Genomic DNA, 12,825 nt, shown 5'->3' with positions numbered 1-12,825 from the left:
TGATAAATCAATACTGGTTCATTAGCTGTATTCTAGTGGAAGAAGAAACCGGTCATGAGGCATATAGGATGTATTATCTTCATAATATTTCTGTAAATACAAAAGTATTCTAAAAATACTGCTTACTAAATTTAGTAACAGCAAAAGTAGTACAATAATTTCCCACAAGGAGAAGCCTAGACCCAAATATTTCAATGATGAATTCCACCAAAAAAACTTAAAAATGATGATATTAGTCACAAACCTATTATTTTCCATATCCTCCAAAAACAGGATTGAGGGTGTCCTGTTGGTTAGTTTGTGTTGTCAGCTTGGTGCAACCAAGAGTCACCCAGAAAGAGGGAGTCACCACTGAGGGATTTCCCAGATCAGACTGCCCTGTGGCCGTGTCTGTGGGATGTTGTCTTGATTGTTGATTTATATGGGAGCCCAAACCATGGTGGGTTATATGAGATGGTCACAAGTTATATGAGAAAGTTGTCTGAGCACAAAACAACAATCATCATCCTCCATGGTCTCTGCTTCAGTTCCTGTTTGACTTCTTGCCCTTCTTTCCCTGTGATGGACTGTGACCTAACAGTATGATGCTAAATAAATCCTTTCCTCCTTCAAGTTCCTTTTGGTCATGATGTTTATCACAAAAAGAGAAAAACAAACTAGAATAAGAGGAAAGATTTCTCAACTAGGTCTTCAATGCTAATGTTTCTTTGGTAACAAAACAAGCACTTCACAAAAGAAAACTACCGACCATTACCTCTTACTGTATAGACATGGAACCTTTAACAAAACACTCCCCAAATCCACCAAGATTTAAAAACAATCTTGTACCTCATGTGAATAAATGGTATTGTACTCAAAATGCAAGGTTGGTTCAGCTTCCAAAGTAACTGATACACCATACTGTTTTAACAGGATGAAGCGGAACACTGTCATGTACTTGAACTGACACAAGGCAACTGATGAAGTTCTTGTCAAAAATATTGACAAGCAAGGAGTCTAAAAGAACTTTGTGTGCCTAAGGACATGCGTGAAACCCACAATTAGCTTCAAACCTAGCTCTAAATACTAAATTATTTTCATTAGGTCATGAACCAAACATACTTTTCTTCAACTGGGGTTTTAGTGAAGTTCTCCTGAGAGGAATTATCAAGGAAGGAAGTAAAAAGACTACAGATTGGAAATGAAGAATAAAATGATCTCCATATGAAGATTGTGATGTATATACAGCAAAGAGCACAGCCTGATCAATCCACTAAAGTACTCTTAGATATTGTAACGAACTTCAATAAATTCCAGAGTATAAGATTAACATGTAAAATTCAATCATTATTGCTTTACATTAGCAATAAATAATCCCTACATGAAATTAAAAGAATTAAGTCTATATTAGAAACAAAACAACAATGAAATGCTTACGAAATATTGTGCTCTGGTTATGTTATGAGTATGTCTCTGAAGGGCTCACAGGTTAGAGGGCTGGTCCCTACTCTGGCCTTAACAGGAGGTGGACCTTAGAGAGAGGCATATCTAATTTTGCTTTCCAGTGCTGGAATAGACACTGTGACCTAAAGCAATTGGGGAGGAAGGGGTTTATTTCATATTGCAGGTTATAGTTTGTCAGCTGAGAAAGCCAAGATGTTGTTAGAATCTTAGATGGTCTTGTAATAAAAAACCCAGAGCCAGATACTGAGGTGAAAACTGAAAGATCAGAGAAGCAAAGCAAGCCACAGCCATCGACTATTACCTCACCAGCTCCATGAATCCTCAGACTGAAAACCTCTGAGCCCTCACCTGAAAGGGTCTCAGGGTGAACAGCCTAAGTCCCCGTTTCCTCACACCTTGCATACCTTTCTCCACCCTACTGTCACTTCTGGGATTAAAGGCGTGTGTGCTTCCCAGCACTGGGATTAAAGGTGTGTGCCACCACTGCCTGGCTCTGTTTCCAGTGTGGCCTTGAACTCACAGAGATCCAGATGATTCTCTGCCTCTTGAGTGATAAGATTAAGGTTGTGTGCCACCACTGTCTGGCCTCTATGTTTAATCTAGTAGCTGGCTCTGTCCTCTGATCTTCAGGCAAGCCTTACTAGGGTACACAATCTATTACCACAGCAAGGCAGGAACTTTAGGCTGTAGTTGAAGTAGAAACCATGGAGAAATGCCACTGACTGGTTCTTTTCCTTTGCCTTGTGATCAGTTACCTTTCTCATATAGCCCAGGCATATCTGTCTAGTGGTGGCTTTACCAACAGTGGTTTGGACCCTTCTACATCAGTTAGTAATCAAGAAAATGCCTCACATACATTCCTACATGCCAATCTGATGGAGTCAGTGACTCCCTCAGACAACTGTGAACTGTGTCACCTGGGGTCTATTAGAAGCTCCTTTGGTCACGGGAGTCACACCTAAGAAGAGATGTACGTAGCAGTCCTGGCACCTTCATCACCACCCTTCAGAGGACTCTGAGTCCTTTTCTGGTTTCCTGTCTCTTGATGTCTCCAACACTCTTACAGGAACTCTCCTCCCCATGATACATCTGACATGAGACCATAGATGGACAGACCCCTTGGTCAGGTCTTGGTCTTGGACTTTTAAACTCCAAAATGTGAGCCAACAAACACCATTTTTGTGGACCACCCAGCTTCATGTGTTTTCTTAAAATAATGGATGAACTAACACACAAACTGAGTTAAAAAAAAATCAAAACCGTGTTTAAAAGAATTTTAAAAGGACTAAAACAAGTTAAAAGATCTCTTATGGACAACCCATCCTCATGCCAATTGAAATTGTCAAATTAATAGTAAGATGCATAAAAACATTTATTGAATGTGGCCACATTGGGGAGATGGACAAAAAGATTCAGGGGTCCTCTCCAAGTCTATTTGTATAATCCTAAAATGAGGCCAAAGAGGGCCAAGGGGATCTGCATCTACACAGTCCTTCAAGGTGTGGTTCCACCCACCACTGACCCATCATGCCTGGGCTTCAGTCTTGTCCTGAATGGTGGTCTGACAAGTAGTTGGAACTTTGTGGAATCTCTTTCCAGGAGACAAGTCTTCCCACTCCCATCTGGGGCCTTTTCCTTCTCTCAGCGTGAGATTCTGGGGAAATTCTCACGTCATGGTGTCCACTGTGTCTGGTAGCCAGACTGAGAGACACCAGTGTCTCTTAGGTTGTCTTTGTCTCTACAGGCCACTTCCACCACACACAACACTAGCTTACCGGATGAAAGCCTGAAATATAAGCACCGCAGTCACTATGATAACGACTTAGAAGGAAGCACGGGTGTGATCAGCATCTTAGATGGCGGGGGGCAGGAAAACAAAGGGCAGACTGGACTTCCTGCTAAGTTTTTGTGTTTCAAAGCACAACGATATCAAGCAAGTAAAAAGAAACTCACAGAATGGAGAAAACACAGCTCGCATAACTGATGAGAGATGTGGACATATATAAAGAATTAAAAAAAAAAAAACTTAATTCAAAGTGAGCAAACATGGAAACAAAACCCAAAACTGGGCAGCTATGGCCTTGACCTCTGGGGGAGTGAGAGTCAGTTTTCTTCAGCAGTGTGGGTCAGGGTAGGTTACCTGTGCTCCAGGGAATGATACCTCACACCCGTGCACATACTGCCAGCACTAAATGGATCCTCTCAGTGGATTGTAAAGAAGGAGGAGGGAAAGGGAGGGGAGGGAATGAGGTTGAGAGGGGGCTGTAGGTGGGCCTGGCGGAGTTGTGGGGGAGTAGGGGTATAGATGATCTAAATGCTTTGTATTTGTGTATGAAATTAGCAAATGAAAGATAAAAGAAAGATGGCAGTAAGTGCTCATGAAGAGTTGGAGAAGAGAGTTCCCTCACACATCCTCTGAAAACCATGTTGGCAACAGTGACAGATCTTTGAAGTTTCTGTCTGGAGTGACTGGATGACCCGGCCGTTCCACCCAAGGAAACACAGACCTGTTTCCACAGGAAGCTTCTGCCCTAATGTCCACTGTTGCCACCGTACGCAGTGGTTCTGAAGGAAAACACGCACAAATGGCTGCCACATGCAGATGCTTGGAGAAAATGCGTCATTGTATAACAGGACCCGGAAAACATTGCGTTCACTGGGCACGCTGGCCACAGTGGACCGTGTGTGGTGTGCCTTCCCTCTTACGACCTGTTTAGAACAGGCAATCTGTAGAGGTAGAACGCAGATTAACGGTGGCCCAGGATGGAAGGACATGTGGCGAGAGGCATGATCATGTTTCTTCTTGAGTGGTGTCTGTGTGCAGAAATGGCTGTATGATTGGCACCCAACTCAATTCCACTAAAAGAAATGAGCCATTGTATTCTGCCTCAGTAAGTTTCTAAGAGATGAAGTTTCTATGATTTGTTAAAACGACAGAGTGACATGAATGTGGGTTATGTAGGGACTCAGTGCTATCCTCGGGTTTGCTTTTGTAGTTTATAATTCTTAGAATGAAATCAGTTTCTGGTTGTAGAATTGCTTCGGCTCCTGTATGTACCACAATCCCCTCTGACACCCAACCAAACGGCTCTGATTCCAAGGACGGTCTTGTCTGCACTGGAGGAAGCTGGGCAGATGTGGATTCTCAAGCCAAGCTTCTTTCCCAGCATTACCACTCTACATCCCAGTGACAGAAATGTCATCAGATGTCACAAGGCAGATGGGTCTCTGAGATGGAATGGACTGCCTCGGGCAGTCTCCAAAAGCCAGCAGTCAAGTGAGTACAGCCTTCTGTTAATTATGCTCAGTGTGAAGTTAACAAAGAATGGACTGTGCAAAAACACATCATTGAAAAGCATACTTATTTACACCTAATTCTCCAATTATACATGTGTGTGGAATTACATGCCTTGAAGAAGCAGAAAATCTTTCACTTGATAATAACACAATGCATCATCTGTGGAATGGAACAAAACATAGTTCTATGGCATTTAAGCCACAAAAATCAAAATTAAGTACTAATGTGTATTTTTTTTCAACCTGAAATTTTAATTGAACTGCCCTCTCCAGAGGGGTCAAATGATGCATGAATGTGTCAACAATCAACCTGCAATCTATGCAATGGGAAAGGAGAATCCTCTCAGTAGCAAAAGACCACAGATTCTGTGGTGTCCCTGTGGACTCTCTGCCATTCCCTGTCAGGTTGCTGGCCCTCGTCTTGAGGAAGGGTAATTAAACAGGCCAAGGAAACACAAGCAGGCGGCAGGAAACACCATGGTGGAAATTCAGATGCAGCCATCAGGGTTTCCGATCTGACTCTTGCGCTTGCTTTCCTCAGCAAACTCGAATCGATGAGCCAGACTCCAAGATCGAAGAGGACTGTGATGGAATGCCACCATATGAAGTAATTGGCCTCACGGATCTGCCCAAATGAGTCATGAAACTGTTCATCAATAGCCTTGGCTGTGACTAGGAGCAGTTACACTGGTAGCTCAGGGGACAGTGATCAGAAAAGCTTACTGTACAATTCCTTCGGCAACACATTAATCATCTTCACCTTGAACTAGGAGCGTCGGGAAAGGAACAAACACCACTGTCATCGCGTAACCAGCTAACAAGGACCTGGCTCCTCGCTGATACAGACAGATGCAAAGTCTAACCAGCTTGCCAGGGAGAAAGGGGCTCCCTGTTTTCCCTTCAGTAAAGACGTGCTCCCTTTGGCCCCCATATTGATGGGTGCAGGAACCCAGGCGCATGTTGGACAATGAGGTCATGGATGTCCCCCGTTCTACTTGCAGTACTTTTCTGTGAGGTGCTGTCATGAAAGGCATCCGGTCTGAAAAGTTCTGAATCACACAATCTACTTAAGTTTGCTTTGAGTAAAAAGAACTTAACTGGAGGGAATGCTCAGTCATGAGAAGCTCCACTGGTTAGCAAATGGACATGAGTGCGTGCGTGCGTGCGTGCGTGCGTGTGTGTGTGTGTGTGTGTGTGTGTGTGTGTGTGTGTGTGAACATGTGTACATATGCATGTGGAGGCCAGAATGACCTCAGGTGTTTTTCCTTGGGCACTGTCCAGCTTGTTTATTGAGACAGGGTCCCTCACTGGCTTGGACTTGATGATTCAGCTAGGATGGTAGACAGTGAGCCTTAGGAATTCTCTTGTCTCTACCTCTTGCCTGGCATTATACTATGCCACCACACCCTACTTTCCACAAGGATGCTCTGTGTGTGTGTGTGTGTGTGTGTGTGTGTGTGTCTGTCTGTCTGTCTGTCTGTCTGTCTTTGTGTCTGTGTGGGTATATGTATTTGGATTTCATTGGATTATTTTATACAGTTGGAGGCTTGATAGTCCCACAATACCTACCTATAGAGACTAGAGACCCAGAGAAGTCCAAGAAGATGAAGCCTCAGGACAAGGATGGACTGATGCAGCCCAGATGCAAGGCTGAAGGCCTATTTCCTGGAGCACTGCTGTTGTGTGTCCATAGTCAAAGGCTGATAGACTAAAATCTGATGTCTGTAGTGGTGCTCACTGCTGCTGCAAGGCTCAGAGGCAGCTGCGTTTGCACACAGGGCGGGATCTGTGCTAGCATGGGGTGACCCCGCAGGCTCATGCATTTGAGCAATGGCGGTGCTGTTTTGGGCAGTTGTGGGGTCTGTCTGAACACCAGATGGAAAGTCTTGGGGATTGTATATCACTATTTGTGGCTGAAGCTCTCAACTTCCAGTCTCCCACTGCCTAGAGCTTCGCCATATCTTCTCCTGTGACTTCTCAAGCCGTGAGCCCCAAGTAAATTCTTTCTTCTTGAAGTTGCTTCTGTGAGGAAAGTAACTAGTGCAGAGGCATCCACCTCCTCTGCCTTTGCTCCATGGAGGATCCAGCAATTCAGTAGTTCTTCCAGCATTCAAGGCAGGTGTCCTCATAGTTCACTGAGCTGTATGCTGACTGTCTCAGAACTGGGACACATACAGGACTTTATGAACATCTCTCATTCCAGTCAAAGGGTTAAACACAAGTTTAACCCTTACACCCTCATGTAGAGGCTAAGTTCCAGGCTTAAAACCATCTGGACATGTTGTCTCCTTGTTGCCAGGGACCCATCCTGCCAGCTGAGGTCAGCACAGGGTCATTTGACCTAGAAGTAAGTGTGTGTGTGTGTGTGTGTGTGTGTGTGTGTGTGTGTTCACCTAACCCTGGGGTTGACAATGAGGTTCTGGGCTTGGAGTGGAAGTGCATGGGGGGCCCCCATGTCATGAACTTATGCCACTCGCTAGGGAAAACTCATGGAAATGTATGTTTGATTTGATTTTGAAGGTTGTTCGGATGCTCGGTGGCTGGGGTGGAGTGGTTGCTAGCCTTGTAAGCAGGAGACTCTGAGTGTGATTTTCCAAAGGCTGTCCACGTGGTGTTCATGACCCACCCTCCTCACAAGGCCAACAGACTGGCTTGTCTGGGTTTCACGGTGCCCATTTCTTGGCTCTTCTCGAAACTCTGCAGACCCCTAGCGTGTCCCCTTGCTAACAACCTTCCCCTGACTTAGGCTGTCAGATGTCTCTTTGTTTTATTTTTGCTTTCATTCTACTAACAGAAGTCAGTGGCACATCACCTAGTTCCTTGTCACACATGGATAAAAACATGGAACAACATGGGACCTAAGTCATTATCCTGGGGCTTCCATAGTAAATTGTTCCCAGGCGGTAGCTTCAAAGAACAGAACTCCATTCTGCTGTCCTGGAAGGCAGACCAGCTAAGGAAATGATCCACAAGGCCGATACCCAGGGTGCTCTGGGGAGGCTCCTCCCTACTCTTCTGGCTATGACATCTCAGAGCATTTTCTTCTTGTAGCCTTGTCTGTGAATACAGACCCCTCTTTTTTCTAATAAGGACACTGGTATTGGGTTCAGAGCCTGTCTGTGTTGGTAGGGCTCAATACTAGGTGTATGCTAGGTAAGTACTCTGCTTTGTGCTGTGTCTGTCAGAGCTCCTAATATTCACCTGCAGAAACTTCTCTCACAAATAAGGCAAATATAATGTTCCAAGGTTGCAAAGAAACTTCTTTCAAGGTGTGCTTCAGTCGACCACAGAGTCAAGTCAAGACTGACACCTTTCAAACCATCAGAATAGACTAGTTGAGTCAGGCATGATGGCTAAGATTTCAGTAAGTTCTGATTTTTTGAAGCAACATTTTAATTACCCTTTGATCTCTTTCCTGCTTGTCACATAATTATAAAGAAAAGAAAAATTTTTAAAGATCTTCCTAAAATGGCTAAAGAAATTAGTAATGTTTAAACGCTGACTTTAATAATCTCAATTGTCAACTTGACGAGATCTAGAATGATCTGAACATGCCTGATGGGGTGATTATCTTGGTTAGCTTAATTGAAATGAGAAGACCTGCCCACTGTGGGTAGCGCCATCCCCTATGCTGGAATCCTAGACTATATAAAACTACAAGAGTCAAGTGAACAACAGCATGGATCACTCTCTGATTTTGACTATAGATGTGATGTGGCCAGCCATCCAAAGCTCTGGCCATCAGGACTTCCTGCCCTGAACACTGTATCCTTGAACTGAGAGTGAAAATAAGCCCCTCTACCTTAAGCTGCCTGGGTCAGGTGTTTTATTACAGCCACAGGAAAGTAAGCTTTTCCCCAGATGTTCCAGGTCACACTGGTATCATCCTTAGAGTCAGGTTTTTAATATTAGGTCAAACAGAATGACTTTTTAATTGGGACTGAGCTTCTCTCTGCAGACTTTCCCTCACTGTGTTCTTGGCTCATATTCCAGGACTGGACTTGATGTCCAGCTAACATTCTGTTTTCAAGACATTGCCCCATCAGCTTCATTCGGTCCTATAATGAATGCCAAGGATGACTAATAATAAAAACATCTACAACAGCAAGACCAACCAGTTCTGAGACAAGAGTCACTGAGGACACCTTTTCTTTTCAGAACTTTGATTAATTTTAGCTGTTTTCTGAGGATGTAGTAATGTCGCGTGCATGGCTAGTTCTTGTGTGTGTGTGTGTGTGTGTGTGTGTGTGTGTGTGTGTGTGTTTATGATGTTTGAACATTCTGGCTGGAGGTCTGAGCCTACAGTGCATTTACTGTTGTCTTGATGGCTATGTGAATTTCATACCAAGCTCAGAGAAGGACATCTTGGCTTAGTCTAATCAGTCCATCAGTCCTAGTATGCCCTGAACATTGGCTGAAGTTCAAGAGAATATTCTCAGTAGAATAGGACCTGGTGTAGACTTGTCTCCCACCTTTATAAACATGCATACATGGCAAGGTCAACAGAAAACCTTCAGTGGGCCATTTCAGCTGTACCACCCTCTGGTGCTTCTCATGCCTGGTAACAAAACCAAAGGATGAGGGTGGAAGTGACTCCCTGGGACATTTCTTTCTTTTCCTACTTATGCAGCACAGCCTTGCAAATGCATCAGCTGCAGAAGAATCATCACCTTCCATAAGGACTCTGTAAAAACAAACAAACAAACAACCCCAAAAACTTGAGAATAAAGAGTGGAATCGACACAACAATGGCTGAAAACACCTTAATTTACCTTTGAGCAGAAATGTAGAATATGAAATTCAACACTGGAAGGTTGACTATGGTCATATGCAACAGAGCTCATGTAAAATTTGATAATTTATGCTAAAAATCTAGGCCGAGCTAGAGAGACGGCTTGATGTAATGTTAAGAGCATATATTGTTCTTTCAGAGGACCTGAGTTTGGTGCCCAGCATCCAGGTCTGGTGCTCACTACCTGTACCTGCAGCATCAGGGAATCTGAAGCCATCTTCTGGTCCCAGAAAGCACTTGAATTCACATGTTCACACTCACACAGAGATACACACATGCCCATGTAATTAAAAATAAAAAGAAATCCTTTTTTGTGATAGACGAAATAATTTTAATGATTTAATTGTTAATATCAATAACATTTATTCAGGTTATTTTATTCCTATAAAATGATTTGGTTTCTTTTTCCTTTTTTAAATATTTTTATTTTATAATTAAATTTTACATATCAGCCATGATTCCCCTGTCTTCCCTCCTCCTACCCAAAGAAATCTTAAAATAGAGAAATGTACAGACCTAAGGACAGTCACATCACCAGTTACACAGTGTCAGGGGATATGATTCAACATCCAGATGGAACTATTTTTAAATTTCTTAAAAAGTTAAGAACAAAATGAAACTGTTTTTAACATCATAAAATTCTCAAGCTGATTGTCACACATTATTTCAAAATGGTGGCAGTTGTTCTCAAGGCAAACACCTTGCTTGCTATTGATTGCACAAAAGCAAAACCTCGGTGGAAGGAGGGATGAGATCAAGCAAAAGCAGCCTGCTGGGATTGTGAAAGCAGGGGGATCCAAACATCCATGTCCACAAGTGAAGAGGCATCCTGTACATGGCCATGGCATATCCACTCACCTACTTAAAGTGTCACCATGAAGTCTTTGTGTCCTATTGTACCTAGAAGAAAATTACACACTGACTGATATGTCAAAAGGTAAAGTAATAAAATGTATAGAGAAAATTACATTTTTTACAACTTTGAATAGAAACAAATTCCTTGACGCAGACTCATAAGCTACTAACCATGAAGTAAACACCTGTTAAAACCACTCTGTTGATATAAACATCTGTTGAATACAAAACAGCTCAAACAGACCCTAGGTACAACCTGGAAGTCCAAACTAACAGGGCACAGAACCTAGGAAGACAGGATACAGGGCATTTGGGTCAGGTCCTGTAGGGTCAGAAGGTGAACAAAAGAAATGACTTAGGGGAAAATGAATGTAAGCCTTGAGTAAGCTGTGCAGAGGGGAGGGGATTCAGGAGAGAATTGAGCAGAGTAACACAGAAACCCAGTAGGAATTAAGAGTGTGCAGGTAAGGGGCCAGAGATGTGACTAGGGGATTAAGAACCCTTGCTGCTCTTTCAGAGGACCAAAGTTTGGTTCCCAGAACCCATGTTGGTGTCCCCCAACTACCTGTAACTCCAGTTTCATAACTTTACAAGTACACACACACACACACACACACACACACACACACACACACCCTCAAATGCACACACAAAATTAAAAGCAATAAACTTTAAAGTTTTTTTAATCAAAACCTCAAAGGAGATGCTCTTGCGCTCCTTCCTCATCATCTGAACATCACAACCACTCCCAGGTGTTATGAGAGTTGTGTCTGGGATGATAGGGAGCAACTGGGCAAAGTCTGGTGAAGGGTGTCAGGCTTTTGACCCACATTGTTCCATAAATTCAACTCCTAGGTGAATATTTACATCATGGTGTTTGCTCCCAAACCTATGATGATATAGGTACCTCTGACATCATAATGACAGTGAAGGATTGGTGGGGAAAGAGACATGTGGATGGGTGATAGCCAGAGAGGGGGACCAACACAGGTATATGGGGTGGGCACATATGGTCTTGGGGTCCTCGCTCATTAAAGTGGTTTCCTGGAGAAGGCAGGCCCACATCTGAGTCCCACATTCCTCTTACAGGCTTGTGTAGAGTAAGTCGAGATGTGAGCTTGTGATCTAAGGGCCCTCTGGTCTCTTGCCTTAGGCTACCGTACTTGGACAGTTGGGTTACTAACCAAAAGCCACTTGACTTTGGGAGCTCTGATTCGCGGGGGTCCCCCCAAGAGAGTGTTGGTGAGTGGTAGGAAGAAGATCTGCTGCACGCCAGACCCAGAGCTTTCTACTTTGATTTCCTTGCAGAGTGTACACATGCCTTGTCCCTTTCCCTCCCCAATGTCCCAGAGGACCAATTTCACAAAATACAGTGGGAAGGTCAAAACAGGGTCCCCCAGCCTAGAGCCGAGGAGTGGATCGTTATTAATTATGAAAACAGTAATTACAAATTCTCTGCGGCGCACATATCATAAGCTGCACTGAAAAGCAAGAGGCTCTTTCGAAGCTTGCTCGAAACAGCAATATTTTTGCTACACATTCCTTGTTAAATACTTCCTCCCCCTTATCTTTAACCTCGACATTATTAAAACTGCACCAGAAATCTATTTTAAAAATCTCACCCTGACATTTCAGCAGAAAAAATGACCTTACCATTTTACAGGTGCGGCAATCATTCGACAAGATACAAGGATTCTTTTCCTCCCCCAGTAAGTCAACATTCTAGAAAATGCTTGTTTAAAACTCTTTATTCGATTGTCATTTGTGAGTAGGCTGGCTCTTCCGAGCACACACCACGGAGAATGGTTAAATTGTGGGCAATTTCCATGTCCAGGTAGCAGGCAATCTGTCTTTCATCTTGATCCTGCTTCTCATCCCATCTCCAAGGTGAGCACAAGTCTTCCTCTGGCTTAGCACAGTGTCCCGGAGCCCAGGGGAGCACAGATTCCACAAGCTAATGAGTATCGCTCAAGACTTGATCATGGGTCATGCAGGCATACTAATAACCCTTTTCCTGGTGGCTTTTATTTTTATTTGTGCTGGTTTCTTCCTTATACATTGCCTCTCAAACAATAGATGCAGAGCTGGGTGGGGGGATTTGTCCATGTAGAAACCACCACAGGCTGTGTGCAAGGATGTCTGAGTTAACGCTGCCTTTGAGGGGCATACACAGGATGGTGGTGATGGCTGGCATGACGGTATTTTGTAAAGAGGTGGGAACCTTAGATGTGGGTTCAAAAGTTATTATAAATACCACATATGTGGCCCTGGTCTCATAATTCCCTTTAATCTTCAGAATTCCTGTAGGCTCATCCCTTCCTTCTTTCCTATTTAATAGACTCTGAGTGGACCCCACTTTGGGTGCAGAGACTCATGTGTCTCCCTTCATCTAGAATGTTGGGAAAATCATTATATGTTAGTCTTCTGATTAGAGAGTG

This window comes from Peromyscus leucopus, chromosome 4 (assembly GCF_004664715.2).
Source record: "Peromyscus leucopus breed LL Stock chromosome 4, UCI_PerLeu_2.1, whole genome shotgun sequence".
In the NCBI taxonomy this organism is placed as follows: Eukaryota; Metazoa; Chordata; class Mammalia; order Rodentia; family Cricetidae; genus Peromyscus; species Peromyscus leucopus.
Note: the sequence above shows the minus strand (reverse complement) of the source record.